The sequence below is a fragment of the Lissotriton vulgaris genome, chromosome 4_1 (genome assembly GCF_964263255.1).
Source record: "Lissotriton vulgaris chromosome 4_1, aLisVul1.2, whole genome shotgun sequence".
Lineage (NCBI taxonomy): Eukaryota > Metazoa > Chordata > Amphibia > Caudata > Salamandridae > Lissotriton > Lissotriton vulgaris.
The window spans coordinates 1,956,667,509-1,956,683,586 of NC_141691.1; positions in this window are offsets into that span (position 1 = coordinate 1,956,667,509).

A 16,078-nucleotide genomic window follows, 5' to 3' on the forward strand; every position below is an offset into this window, starting at 1 on the left:
TCCAAATGCCAGTTAACACCGCCTTACTACAATACGTCGATGATCTGCTGATCACCGCACGAAGTGAACACGAATGTGAACAAGCATCACTGACAGTTTTACATTTTCTGGCCGACAAGGGACACAAGGTGTCTCCTTCGAAGCTACAATTCTGTGTTCAGCAAGTTGTGTACTTGGGTCACTTGCTGTCCAAAGTGGGGAGACAGCTCACTCCTGACCGTATCCAGTTAATTGTAAATATGCCACAGCCCTAGACACAAAAAGAAGTGCGGGCCTTTATAGGCCTCACCTCGTACTGCAGACAATGGATTCCCCAGTATGCATTTCTAGCTAAACCACTCATTCAGTTGACAACACAGGAGGCAGCGACTTCGACTGCCCTTCCTTGGACTCAGGAACATACACAGGCCTTTGAGGAATTAAAGAAAGCTTTATGTCAAGCACCAGTTTTAGCAACACCATGTTACAGCAAACCTTTTACACTTTTTGTTACAGAACGTGATGGTACAGCGTTGTCTGTCCTCACTCAAGATCAAGCCGGTTCACATAAGCCTTGCGCTTATTTTTCAAGTACATTGGATTCAGTAGCCCAGGCACTCCCTGCGTGCTTAAAGTCAGTTGCAGCGACAGCCCTAGCAATCAGCCAGAGCGATTCAATTGTCTTAGGACATCAATTAACAGTACAAGTTCCACATTCTGTAGAGGTTCTTCTAAACCGAACCCAGACACAACACTTGACTATAGCACGACTGACAGGTTATGAATTGACACTATTCCAGCCACACATAGAAATCAGACGCTGCAGCATTCTGAATCCCGCAACATTGTTACCTTCGAGTATGACTAATTCAGCCCCGCATGATTGTATAGAGATCATTAATGCAGTAACAAAGCCCCGACGAGACTTAACAGATGTTCCACTGACAAATCCAGACCTGACACTTTATGTGGATGGTTCATGTATGAGAACAAACACAGGAGAATTAGTGGCCGCATATGCAGTGACCACGGAAACTGAAGTTAAAGAAACATATCGTATTGATACACTGTCCGCTCAAGCAGCAGAGCTCATCGCTCTGACCCGAGCTTGTATACTAGCCAAGAACAGAAATGTTAACATATACACAGATTCACGTTATGCTTTCGGAGTCGTACACGACTTCGGAGTGTTATGGCAAGAACGAGGTTTTCTGACCTCTCACGGCGCCAAGATCCAACACGGTCCCCTCATTCAAGCACTGTTAGATGCAATACATCTGCCTTCAGGCATATCCATCATGAAGTGTAAAGCACATACTAAAGTTACAGATTCCATTTCCCAGGGTAACGACCTGACAGACCGAACAGCAAAACATACAGCATTGACTCACACCCAGACAACTGATATGACAAAGACAATAGTACCGACACATTGTATGACAGTTAGAGATCCCACACTAGATGTAATAGATATTCAGACACATGCTACTCCAGATGAAATCAAGAAATGGACTGAACTAGGAGGGATCCAGACAGATCAAGGTTGGATGACGAAGGGAAAATCTACATGGTTTCTCCCCGACTCTATGGTTCAAGTCATAATAAATACAGCACATAGTCCAGCACACCTAGGAGAAAAAGCTATGCTAGACAGTTTACAGAATCTCTGGTACAACAAACATTTACGAGCAGCAGCAAAACAGAAAGTGCGTACTTGCATGATCTGTTGTCAGTTCAATCCAGGTAAAAGCGTCCCTGTAGAGCAAGGTGGATTCCATCCTCCCGATCAACCTTTCGAAGTCCTCCAGATGGATTATATCCAGATGGACCGTTGTCGAGGATTCAAGTATGTCCTCGTAGTTGTTTGTGCACTTTCCCATTGGACCGAAGCATATCCAGTCCCAGATTACACTGCCCCGACCACTGCCAGGCAGCTGGTTCGAGAATTCTTCCCACGGTACGGCTTGCCTCGTGTCGTGTACTCAGATAACGGACAGCCATTCTCATCCGAGCTCATGAAACAGGTCTCCCTTCTGCTAGGATATCAGTGGAAATTCCACTGCGTCCGACATCCCGAGGCCGCTGGCCTTGTAGAGAGGCATAACCAGACACTGAAAACACGCCTTGCTAAAATCTGTAAAGAGAAAGGGGTCGACTGGATAGTCGCCCTGCCAGTTGCACTGTTCTATATGAGAATGGTCCCCCATTCGAGATCAGGACTATCACCGTATGAGGTGGTCTTTGGCAGACCACCGAATATGTGGGGGACGCCCATGCCTAAGAAGATAACCGATGTTGATTGTAATATGCTGACAGATTACCTTGCCTCCTTGATGTCTGCACTCCAATCATGTCGTTCACAGGTTGCCGCAGCCTTCCCCGACAACACTGATGTAAAGCCACATGATGTCCGTCCCGGGGATACTGTGTTGATTCGCAACTTCGACAGAAAAAGCCCGCTGGAGCCCCGCTGGAAGGAGCCGAAGATCGTCCTTCTGACCACGAGGACGGCGATCAAAGTTGAAGGAAGAAAGGGGTGGATCCACACGAGTCATATTAAAAAATGTAATGAACTGTTGCCAGAGACTGACTCTTCCACCCCCTCAAAGGACTGCCTCGATACTAGAGACTTTAAAGTTCCCAAAAGAGAGAAAACTCCCCAAGAGGAGTACAAAGAAAAATTACGGTCTAGCAAGTCAGACAGTTTAATTGTTTAAGTCCTCCCCTAGGTGAATCGGTTAAATAGTTTCTGACATGTATCCCTTAGACCGAGATAGAGAGAGAGAGAGACGACTCAAGAAACATGCATATTGTAAATCACTCCGTAGTCACTGTATAGTGACATTATTGGTTATGTTTTTTCTAAGTCTTTTGATTATTGTTGCCAGTATATTATTGCCCATATACTACCCCATTTTCAAGCGTGAACAATCTGCTTACAATGTTACTGCCGAACATTCTTTTAGCGAATTACCGCCTCATGAATTGTCATACAGACTTGCGCTGCGCAACAACACCTTCATTAGTATGTTACATCACTCCCATCATACTAATAATGCTACAAACTGTTGGATATGTGGCCGACTCCCTCCCTATCAGAAATACAAGGGAGTTCTGCCCCTCTTTCCGTACCCGTTCACACACAATGGCTCATGTGGAGCATGGTTTAGAATAATTAATTCCTTAGATCCTGATATTGCTGTTTTCAAAGGAAACTGGGTTTGGGGAAACTTGAACTTAGTTCTGCTTAACGCTTGTTATCCTGACAAAAAGGGACTTCCCACTAGAATAGGAACTGATCTAGAAAATGAAGTATATGGATTAGGTAATTATACAATTAACCTTATGATTCTTACTGTCGAATCCGAAGCTGCACCAGTGCTCCCTGCTATGTCAGTATTACCAGTCACAGGTGACTTATGTGTCAGAAAGAAAGGTTCAGTACACTTAGGTCATAGCAAATGTACTACTGTGGTCGAATTCAGTGATCAAGGCAAATCTTCCTTTAGAGCTACTCGACATTCCTACTTTGTTTGTGGTCATACCGCATACATACGCTTACCTCCAGATTGGGATGGTACCTGTTATATTGCATTCCTTCTGCCACCTGTTTTTCTAGCCCCTCCTGATTATCATAGAAATACAAATCTAGTAAAGAATAGACTCCGAAGAGATCTCCCGATTGTCGACTATACTGAAACGGCATGGGAGCAATACACAGATTTCAATAAAGGATTCTTTTTCTTCACAGGTCCCGTCCAAAATAGTAAACTGATACGAAGATTAACTAGAACACTCGAAGCAGTAGTGAATGAAACTACCTCCGCTCTAGGCAACTTAACAGAGGAGCAATCTGCCATGCGGGTTGTTGTTCTCCAAAATCGTCTTGTTATTGACGTCATCCTAGCAGATAGGGGCGGAGCTTGTAAGGTCATCGGGTCAAGTTGCTGTGTTTTCATTCAAGAAAACGCGCCAACAGTATATAAAGCTATTACACGTCTTCATCAAATTGCAAGTTTGATACATCAGAATCCAGGCACCTGGACTTGGTCCGGTTGGTTCTGGACAACGTTGACCGCTTGGGGATGGAAGATCCTATCCTTCCTAGGCATTGCCCTTGTCATAATATTCAGTTGCTGCCTGTGCCTACAGTGTGGGCCAGCGATTTGTGGACTGTGCGCCACTTCATGTATTCCACATTCCAGTTTTCACTCAAAACGCGAAAAGAAGAAAGAAGAGCAAATGATGTTACAAGAACAGACTGATCGGTTCATGAGAATCGATATATCATGAAGGGTCCGTAGGGAACAAGGAGGGAATGAGGAAATATAAATTTTATGGTCAAGAAATGTTCCCTAATGTGTACCCCACCGTCTCCATGTACCAGCTTAAAGTGCATGTAACTTCCCTCCTGTGCCAGCTAAGAAGACGCAAATACATTTGCGTCCAACGTCAACATGTCCTCTTTCAGATCCACCCTGAATGGGTTGAATATTCCGTTCCTAAGTATGCCATGCCAACGTCTTTTTGCGGTGTACTTTACACGTTTTTCAGCTCTGGCGAAGTAGGCCCTAAATTCTGCCATCGAGCCTTTTTCTGCTTTCTGACTCTGAACGCCTCAGCCTGGGCTGCCTCTGTACCCGTGACCTCTGCCTTACTCCCTGTGCGGCTAACGGCGCTTGGCTCAGCCTGCTGCCTGCCAAAACTGTATTCAACCTTCGAATTATCTGTTCCGCTCCTCAAACATACATTCCTGCCTACTAGTTCAAGTAAACATCTTTCCAGCTGCAGAGCAAAGGGCCCGGCCTCACTGTCTCTGTGCAAGTAATTCATAGCCTCTGTTACCATGGTAGGCCCATGCCCCCTCGCATCTCATGCAGACACTTAGACGCTTATACACGCACTCACAGTCAGTATAGAATAGCCTCTGCCCAAGAGACCTTTCCCTCTAGATAATATGGTTCCCAAACATCAGATATCAGATATGATATAGGTACAAGTTGATCTGACATGCCAGACTTCTGTCTCTTTCCGCTAAGTGTAAATGTCAAGTCCCCTGCACCCTCCAGTTCCACGTCAATCACGCGTCATGCAGCTGCGCGCGCATCCAGGCCTCAGATTTCTGCTGACATTGCTAAATTCTGCTAAGTACCCACCTACTCGTGATACTTACATGTGACGTTTCTAGCACACACCTCTATGTTCCCGCCTAGTTCACGCCTTTTAATTACGTATTGCTAACACGTGTATGCTGTTATCTTGTTTCTCTCAGCTGTTACGCCTACTGTATTGGTATTCATTATATGGTTTAAGTATAAAAGTTATGTCTTGTCAATAAAGTATGCTCTATCCCTTCCTGCACCCCTGTGGTGGCAGGAACCCGATATCCGGTACTTGTACCATTCCTTTTTAAGGAATAAAACCCCTAAGAACTCTAACACCACGGACTCTGCATCTTTCTTTCCGATTGAGTTATTTTTGTTAAAGTACTTACCTGCATAGAAATTAGGACGGTAAATCAAATATTTACCACACCAGTAATGCATAGAGGGCACTGATCTTAACCCTCTTTATCAATTGCATATACAATAGGAATTGGAGTCACTGACCCTAAAATCCTGAATAATTTATTAATATAGTCCAGAATCTGGAGGTATTTTAAAAAGTGTTGTTTAGTGAGCCCCTATTTCCCCTGAAGGTCCCTTATTGGGTATAAGATGTTTTCCATCAAACAGATCTCCTATCTTAAAAAAACCTCTCTGCCTCCATTTCCTAACAATCAGGTCTTGGAATATCAATGGTAGAATAGGTGTCACCCACAAAGGTGTATAATGATTATGTTTGGCAATTTTTATTTTCTTTTTAAGCTGCAGCCGCAATCGAAATGCACCTTGCAAATCCTTACAGTTTGTTTTCTTGTGATAACTGGCTTCGCTACTTTTCAGCAAATAGCCTTTAGCCTCCTCCCCCATCATCATATATTGATGGGGATTTGGCAGGTCTGAGCATGTGTGTACTTTCCGTAATCACAATTCCCATATTTTGCAATTTACATGACCAGTAATACAAACCTATACCTCCAATATTCTTGGGACTAGTCATGAATTTATAAGTCCTCCTTATTTTTTTAAATCCCCACAAAAAGCTGTAACACAAGCTCTCAATTTTCATTAGCCACCTACGATTGACATCCAATGGGATTCCCCTAAACAGATATAATAATTAGGGTAAAATAGTCATCATTAAAACAATCCCCCTTCCCACCAGTTACAGATGGAGATGATTCAGTTTCCCAAGATCCTGTTCAATTGAGCATATCAGGGGAGTCATGTTTAAATCTACTATTTTGCCACAGCACAAGAAATATGAATCCCCAAATAGGTTGCCTCTTCCACTACCCGAGGATCAAACTGCCCAATATTACTAGCACTAACCACTTGAGTTTTCCCAAAATTCGATTTATAACCTGACGAAGCCCCAAATGCCTTTGCCATTTCCTCTATTACTCCCAAAACTTGCTGAGGGTCTAATTGCTTCGTTATTTGCAAATGCTGATACTTTATATTCTGCTTGCCCTACAGATATCGGATTAATCTGCAGATTCCTCTCTAGCATTATAATCAAATGGTCAATATACAAGACAAAAAGAAGTGGTGTTCATGGACAACCTTGTCTTGTTGCCCTGGCAATGCAGACCTCTTCCGATTCTATCCCCATAATCCATAATTTGCAAAATATAAAGATTTAATAGCTCTAATAAACCCTGGGCCAAATCTATATCTTCCTAACACCGCCCACAAAAAGGTCCATGACACCCGGTCAAATGCCTTTTCAGCATCTAATAGGATCAAGCCCATTTTTCTCCCGATTGTTTCAGCAATGTCAACTTAAGTGATCACTTTTTTAATATGATCAACTGTCCTACTGCCAGGAATGAACCTGTGTTGTCTAGAGGATACTAGCATAGAAATTATGCTATCTAACCGATTCACCAAAACTTTTGAATACATTTTGGTGTTGCAGTTAATTAATGTTATTGGTCTGTAGGACACTGGATCCAGAGGGGCTTATTTCTTTTCTTAAATACAATTATATGGGTTGCCCCGCATGAAGCGGGTATCTCCCCTACTTGTGCTTTTTGAAATATCTACAGCAAATCTTCTGCCAGCTCTTTACACCATACCCTTTATAGTTCAAGGGGTATATAATTGGGCTCCATAGCCTTCCCAGCAGCTAATGAACTAAGTGCTACTGTGATTTCTTCAGCAGAAATTAATTGCGTTAAGGTGGTACGATCCACTGGGATGTGTTTAGCCATTTCAATTAATTGTAACATCTCATTATAACCTCCCATCAGAGGCCCACCTTCCTCCATGTACAGTTCTCATAGAAATCTTAAAAAAACATTCACAATTTCACAAGGTGAAACATATTTAGGTCCCTGCTCATCTTTAAATGCCTCTATCCCTGTAGCCACCTCTCTTTGCCTGGTACGAAGAGCCAGGAGACTTCCCACATTATCCCCATATTCCTAGCACTCCATTTTCCATGTGTGAAATTTGGCAGTTACCTCCTTAATAAAAAACGGTGTGATTTTAGATCTTACTGCTGCTATTTTCTGCTGGATCTCGCTGTAACTCAATCTGTAAGAAAAAACTTGACTCTGAAGTTCCTCAAGAGCTGATAGATGTTTAAATATAGTTTGAATCTCACTATGTTTCCTCTTTTGCTGATATAGTGCTTAACTTAGAGTTTCTCCTTCGATCCCAGTCTTTAATGTATCCCAAACCACTGTCCCTTTGGCCGATCACCTACTGATCTCCAAAAATTGGAAAATCCATTTTCGCATATTATCTATATACTCCTCATTACGTAAAAGCTTTTCTAAAACATCCACTTAGCTCTCGGTTTACAGACCCCAATGATTGGAATCCCTATAACAAAAGGGTTAGGATCTGACAGGACCCTACGATATCGCTCAATTATAGTTCAATTACCAAATGCCAGGCCATAAAAAAATAATCCAAATGGACTAATTTGTTATATGGGCATGAACAAATATAACATAAATTTCTCCCAACTATCACTGAGACCATGATTGTTCACCAAGCAGCAGAGAGCCTTAAAAAACAAAGGCTTCCTTCCTACATTTATCTGAGTAGCATCCAGTCTGTTATCAGATTCTAAATGTATATTAAAATCTCCACAGATTATCAGCGGAGTTGGCCAATTTAACAATTTGAGAGTCAACAAATCTAAAGTATCAACCTCATCCATATTTGCTACATTGTTTGAACACAGCGTAAACCGCCCTCCTTCCATTCTGCAGTCTAAATTAACCCACCTGCCGCTCTTATCAGATAATTCCCAGAGTAGTATACAGCAGGATTTTCTGTCTAGTATAGCAACCCCTCTAGATGTTAATCCTGGTTGTGTACAGCCCAGAAGATCCAATCCAAGATCAGAAAAACACTCCTCTTATACCAAGGAACTTGAGTCTCTTGAAGAAATATAATATCAAATTTCCACATCCTAAACGCTAATGCCACCCTACAGCTCTTGGCTCCATCATTTAAACCACAGATATTAAATGTAGCAATACACACACTGCTTTTACCCATATCACCCTCCTACTTCTGTGAACTTCATTCATTTACCAAAAGAATTATACAGAGCTTGCTGCTCTTCCCACTCTACCATCCCAATATCTGTAGTCTGGAGTTGCCATCTTATTATTTGACCAAATTCATCCACAGTTTCTAACTTCCCTGCATCCATAAGAAGAGACTTAACTAAACAACCGATCAGTACACCAATGTGTAAGAATTTTAGCCAGCCTATCTCCAAATTAATGCTTCTTCTTCTCCCAGCTCCTCCTACCCATCATCCTCCACTCATCCCACCCACCACCCCACCACTCAATCAAGGCACCAACTCGGTCTATTAATGATGAACAGCACTGTCCCTCCAAACTTCACCCGGCGACAATTTGATTATCAATCAATTCCATCCCAAAGACAACAAAGGAAAACCACCATAATAATATTTCATCTGGCATATTCTTAATCCTGCATAAATTGCCTGCCCAATAAGAAATGAAAACCCACCCAGACTGACCAGATTATCCGTTTCCATTATTCACTTGCTTTGATCAGAACCCACTATCATCACACTGATTTAAAAGTCTCAAGAAATGCATTAGCCTTGATTTCTGACTAAAAATAGTAGGGTTTACCCTGAATTATGACCTTCAACTTGGCAGGACTCAGTAAAAAAGCCTGCCCCCCCCCTTACTCTGGAAGGGCTGAATCACCTCTCTCAACCACCATCTTCTTTCCACCGCATTGTAGTAAAAATCAGGTCTTACAAACAATGGAGCAGTTATTGAAAGTGCGTTTCTAATCTCGACATGCAGCTTAAAATATTGCTTGGCGGAGGAAGGAATTGCCCAAAAACACCATTATGGTCTTGGTTCACCCCCTCTTGTACATGTCATGAATGTTGCTTAAAGGGGAATCTATGAGCACTTTGAATTTCATTCTCCTAAATCCAAGTAGCCAATTCTGGGAAAACCCCCTTAAATAAATCAATAATGTATTTCTATGGCTCAGTCCCCCCCCCACCCCTCCAGGGACACCCAGCACTCTGAGATTATTTCTTCTCAGCCTGTTCTCCAGATCTTCAATTTTCTACTGGGTGCCTATCATCTGGGATTCAGGGTTTCTGTCACTTTTTTGATGCTTGCTGCTTTGCTCTGCAGGGTTATCACCCTGTTTTTCATCTCAGCCATTCACTCCCAAAAAGTCTGAGCAGGTTTTTACCACCCTCTGTATAGCTGCTTGTATCTTCCTATTTGATGTTGAGCTTTACGGCTGCCTGAGGTTGTCTCTAAGTATGGGCGGAAAATCCGTTCCGCTCGCGGATTTTGCGGATTTTCGGTAAATTCGCAATCCGCGAGATTCGCGAATTTCCCGCAAAATCCGCAAATCCGCGAGCAGCGGATTTTATGGCTTGCTCGCACTGTTCGCGTGAGTTCGCGGCTTCCCAGTTCAACTTCGCGCCCCGCGAATAAGCGCTAAATTGCAGAAATACGATCTTAGCAAAACTGAAACTACTTACCAGGTTCAAAAGTTCAAGCTCATCATTAGTAGCCATTTCCTGTAGTGCTTCCTGAGGGGCCCCTCCAGAGTTCAGTTGCCTACTTGCAACTATTATGTGACCCTGCTCTGACCCTCAGAATAGTTACACATATGCCATAAAGGTCCTGAATTACAGCTAAGGGAGATAAGCAGGAGCCAGGCTGGAAGTTCAAATCCAACAGTGACACATTAACCAGCCCCTAATTCAATATTGTCAGTTGGGGCAGGGCAGGTGTTGTAACTAATTTTGCAACAATGAAAGCACTTAGCAAGTGCAAAAGATCACTAATCAGGAAGCACTAAGGAAGCAGGTGCCAGCTAAAAAAAATATTCTGTGACACATTAATCAGCCCCAAATTAATTCAGGTCACTTGAGGCGGGGAAGGTGTGCTTTGCTTTGCCACAATAATGTACACTGGACAACCAGAGGGTGCTGTGATGAAACAGAGGGTGGCATGGGTGGGCCAGAGGGTGGCATGAGTAGTCAGAGAGTGGCAGTGGTGACAGAGGGTGGCAGTGATGAAGAAGAGTGTCCCAAACAGGCTGGACACGTAGAAACAACAAGTTCGCAAAACTTGCGACCCGACAGGTAAGTTCGCGTTTGGGAAATTGTACAAAACCCTCGCGAACTGGCAGAAACCCGCGCAAACACAAAAAAAAAAAATCCGCAAATTCGCAAATTGCTTAGTTGTCTCCTCCCTGTGAGCCATAATACTCTGATTAATTATTTCCAGTGCCAGGGTATCTGGATGCGTTTATCCCTCCAATCCCTCAGCATCCTAACCAGCTAGGGTTCTTCCTCCCAAGCTCGGTGTGCCTGTGTATTCCCATTGTAAATCACTGGATGCCTTTTTTCTCACAGTCTTGAGTTCCCCTCGTTGAGCTCCTACGGGACCTAAGGGTTCCTCTTTGTCAAAAGGGGATCTTTTGTCGCTGTAGACACTATCTTAGGAATATCTCCTGCCCGAGAAATCTCCAGGTGAATCCAGCTCATCCTCAAGCCCTTCTGACAGGTCACAGAAAGAAAAAAACAGCTCTCCTAAATTCACATTAGCCCGTGCGCCAGCTTGAATTGATCCCTCCTTACTCGACATTTGCTCATTTGTCTCATTGAGTTTAACAGACTCTTAAGGCTATGCTAGGCTCAGATTCCCCGGATTTGGCCTGATTGCCTACGCATACTCCCATATTCCACCACAGTCAGTTTTCCCCCCTCAGCATTGCAACTCCTCTCTGTACTCACAGTTTTGCATCCATTTCCTCTAGAATCAGCTCTCTGATCAGAGATTTCGGTCTGTATCTGCTGGTACACTTCCCACATCTGAGCTTCGGCGCCAGTTGGGCCCCTTGCCTCTGTAAGGTTTTGTTGCCCCTGCTCAGTATGGGGAGATTAATTGCCTCTCAAATCCATTTAGTTAGCTAGCAACTCCGTAGTGTTTTTCTTTTAGAGAAAGCCGACACTGCTCGCCATCTTCTTTGATCCTCAAAAATCTATTGATGTTGTTGTATTTGCCGCTCCATTAACATCTGATGGTTTCTTAAGTGCCTCACTCCATCTTAGCCCAGCCTTGGGGTTAGGCATGTTCCCCGACCTGAGATTTGGTACCCTGTGCAGCTTTAGGGGCCATATTCCAAAAGTCGTTGGCACAGGGAAATCCAGCACAGGCTCTGGCTCGGCCGCTCAGCTGAAACACAGCATCTGCACTGTCTGAGCCTGCTTTGCAACATCTCCACAGCCTCCATTGCCGCCTCCAGGCTCCCGATCGATAGGGTTGGCAGGCCACCTGAAACAAAGCAGGTATGTCTACATCTGAATGACTTGATTTTATGCCCGCAGCATGAAGCGAGCCAAAAATGCCAGCATTCCAGCAGCAGCTTAGTCGGTGTCAGGAGAAGTAAGAGGAACAGCCGCACCAGCTGCTCACACAGCCACCATCTTAACCTCATAGGTGAAACCTATTGCATTTACCTATGCTTGTTATAACAGGTGCAAGAGTGGTGGGAATGACTGATGACCCGAGATCATGGCTCCATTGCTGCCAGGTTGTGAAGTTTGCTCATGCATGGCATTTCTTTGTTTCCATTATGCTTACGTGTAATGTTTCAATTTCATTTGTTTGAAATTTTGAGTGACAGTTTACCGCAAGTAGAAAATAGTAGTAATTTCGATTAAATTAAACAGGTTACCTTCCCGGTAGCGATCGGGCCTTGATCATTGATCCGCCCTGTAAGGCTGAATCAGACACCAAGTGTTCCCAGGTACATCCCAATTGGGAGTGGCACCAACACTGCAAGATTCAGTGGGGAGATACATGCATTAATGGCCCTTTGCCTTATAGCCATCAATGGCTGTTTGTAGCACATGCGTCTGTGACTCCTTACATTACATGCATCCACGGCCCCAAGGAGTGATGAGAATTCGAATACCTGCTTCATCAGTTGTCCCACTTAGGGCTTCTGCAGTAGATGCATTAGTTGTATCTCACTATTCAGATATTATTGGCCTCTTGCCATACAAGTATCAGTTGGTGTTTCTAGTACACTAGTCTGTGGCCCCTCAAATCACATGTATTCGTGGCCCCAAGGAGTGATAACCACCCACCCAGGACCTGGTGCATCAGTGTCTTCACTCTGGACCCGCTTCATTAGTAGTCCCATCTAAGACTAATGCAGTAGATGAATCCGTGTTACCTCACTATAAATGCATTAGTAGACCATTGCATTGCAGCCATCAATGTCTGTTTGTAGCACATCCGTTTGTGACTCCTCACATTACATGCATCCATGGCCCCAAGGAGAGATGAGCATCGAAGCAGGACCTGCTGCCTCACTGTCCCCCTCCTGTACCTGCTGCATCCGTGTCCCCACTGTGGACCCACTGAATCAGTGTCCCCACTCTGGACCTGCTGCATCAGTGTCTCCACTCTGGACCCACTGCATCAGTGTCCCCACTCAGGACCTGCTGAATCAGTGTCCCCACTCTGGACCTGCTGCATTAGTGTACCCACTCCGGACCTTCTGCAACAGTGTCCCCAATCAGGACCTGCTGCATCAGTGTCCCGAATCATAACCTGCTGCATCAGTGTCCCCACTCAGGACCTGCTGCATCAGTGTCCACATTCAGGGCCTGCTGCATCATTTTCCCCACTCTGGATCCCCTGCATGAGTGTCCCCACTTTAGACATGCTGCATTAGTAGCCCCACCTAAGACTGCTGCAGGAGATGCATTGGTTTAACCTCAATATGCATGCATTAGTGGCCCCTTGCGTTGCAGCCATCAATGCTGTTTGTAGTACATGACTCTGTGGCCCCTCACATTACATGCATCCATGACCGCAAGGAGTGATTATTCCAAGCAGGACCTGCTGCCTCACTGTCCCCCTCCTGGACCCTCTGCTTCAGTAGTAGCCCCACTAAGGACGACTGCAGTATGTGCATCAGTGGTCCCTCATTATTCAGGCAATAGTGGCTGCGTGCAGCACATGCATCAGTGGCTACCTGCAGCACATGCATCAGTGGCTACTTGCAGCATATGCATCAGTCGCTACTTGCATCACATGCATCAGTGGCTACTTGCAGCACATGCATTAGTGGTTATTTGCAGCACATGCATCAGTGGCTACTTGCAGCATGTGCATCAGTCGCTACTTGCAGCTCATGCATCAGAGGCTCCTAGCAACACATGCATTAGTGGATAATTGCAGCACATGCATCAGTGGCTACTTGAGCACATCATCAGTGGCTACTTGCAACACATGCATTAGTAGCTACTTGCAACACATGCACCAGTGGATGCTTGCTGCACATGCATCAACGGCTAATTGCAGCACATGCACCACTGGCTACTTGCAGCTCATGCATCAGTTGTTACTTGCAGTACATGCATCAGTCGCTACTTGCAGTACATGCATCAGTGGCTACTTGCAACACATGCATCAGTGGCTACTAGCAGCACATGCATCAATGGCTACTTGCAATACATGCATCAGTCGCTGCTTGCAGTACATACATTAGTCACTACTTGCAGCACATTCATCAATCCCTAATTGCAACATATACATCAGTGGCTACTTGCAGCACATGCATCAGTGGCTACTTGCAGCACATGCATCAGTGACTACTTGCAGTGCATGCATCAGTCGCTACTTGCAGCACATGCATCAGTAGCTACTTGCAGTACATCCATCGATGGTTACTTGCAGCACATGCATCAGTGGGCACTTGCAGCACATACATCAGTGGCTACTTGCAGCACATGCATCAGTCGCTACTTGCAGCACATGCATCAGTAGATACTTGCAGCACATGCATCGATGGCTACTTGCAGCACATGCATCAGTGACTACTTGCAGCACATGCATCAGTGGCTACTTGCAGCACATGCATCAATGGCTATTTGCAACACGTGCATCAGTGGCTACTTGTAGTGCATGCACCAGTGGCTACTTGCAGCACATGCATCAGTGGCTACTTGCAACACATGCATCAGTGGCTACTTGCAGCACATGCATCAGTGGCTACTAGCAGCACATGCATCAGTGGCTCCTTGCAGCACATGTAGCGCATGCATCAGTGGCTACTTGCAGCACATGCGTCAGTAGCTACTTGCAGCACATCCATCGATGGCTACTTGGCTACTTGTACAAAAGGCGGTGGTGATGAACGGAGCATCTGGATCAATCAAACCCTCACGCCCAGTCAAAGGATCTGGGTTTAATCCATCACCGTTCTTTAGCCCACTCTGCCACACCAGTTCAGACATGGCTATATGCAAATCAGTCTGACCCTGTGCGTCATGGGAACAGTCCAGCCCGAACTGCCAATCCATGTCTTCCCTGGACCGGAAACAAGCTTCCTAAGACCGGTTTCTGGCATTCCAGCCGTCTTCAGCCCGGCTTGCTTGAATCCAGTGGCAAAGTGAGCAAGGGACTCACATCTGAGCATACCCTGCCACACTTATGGCGGCCAAAAGCGGTACAAAAGGGGCTGGTGATGGACTGAGCATCTGAATCAATCAAACACTCACACCCAGTCAAAAGATCCGGGTTCAGATGCTCCGTCCATCACCCCCCCCCCTTTGTACTGCTTTTGGCCGCCATAAGTGTGGCAGGGTATCCACTACTATCACGTATAATTATTGCAAACTTTGTCTACAATCTTGATATATGATAAGTCATTGAACAATCTGATTTGTGAATCTGCATGGACCAGTCCATAGTGAGTGTTAATCTTATTCCTAAGTAGTCAAAATTGGACCCTGCTCTATTGTGAATGTATCAACATGTAGGTTCAACTAGACATCTTCCTTCTTTCTGGGTGGAAAACCATACATTTTGTTTTGGATCTATTCAGTTCTAGCCCCCGTTCATTACAAATGGAAGGGAAATCAACCAAGAGCTGTTGTAGACCCTTATGTGAAAAAGCAAAAAAGCAGAGCAGGCACTCTCCTGACACCCAGGTCTCAGCCATTCCTATCCAGGCGTTTCACCACATCATTGATAAAAAGTGAAAACAATGTGGGGGCCCGGACACAGCCCTGCCTGACTCCCTGCTAAATGCTAATTGGGGCTGTAAGCTGTCCCTGTACCTCCCCCCTCCCCCACGAACTCTGGCATGATTGCCTATCTTCAGATGTACTAAGATGGCCAATAGATTGGGGTGAATACCCATCCTGTCCAATGTTGACCACAGATTTAATAAATAAGGACTGCCATTTCACTCTTTCACAGAGAGGTCCTTCACCTAGATTATTGCCCAATATTCTGCCAGAATACAATCGCAATGACTGCTAGAACATTTTGAATATGCAACATCATGCTCAGTGCTCATAAAGCCAAGTCCCGGAGGAAGATTGCCTTCAAGCCTCTGCTTATCACGACAGCTTTAGCTGTCAACAAGGTATGCAGTGTTTCGCTTCTCTCTGAGAAACTCTAGACTGCAAGCTGGTCTGCTTTCCATGT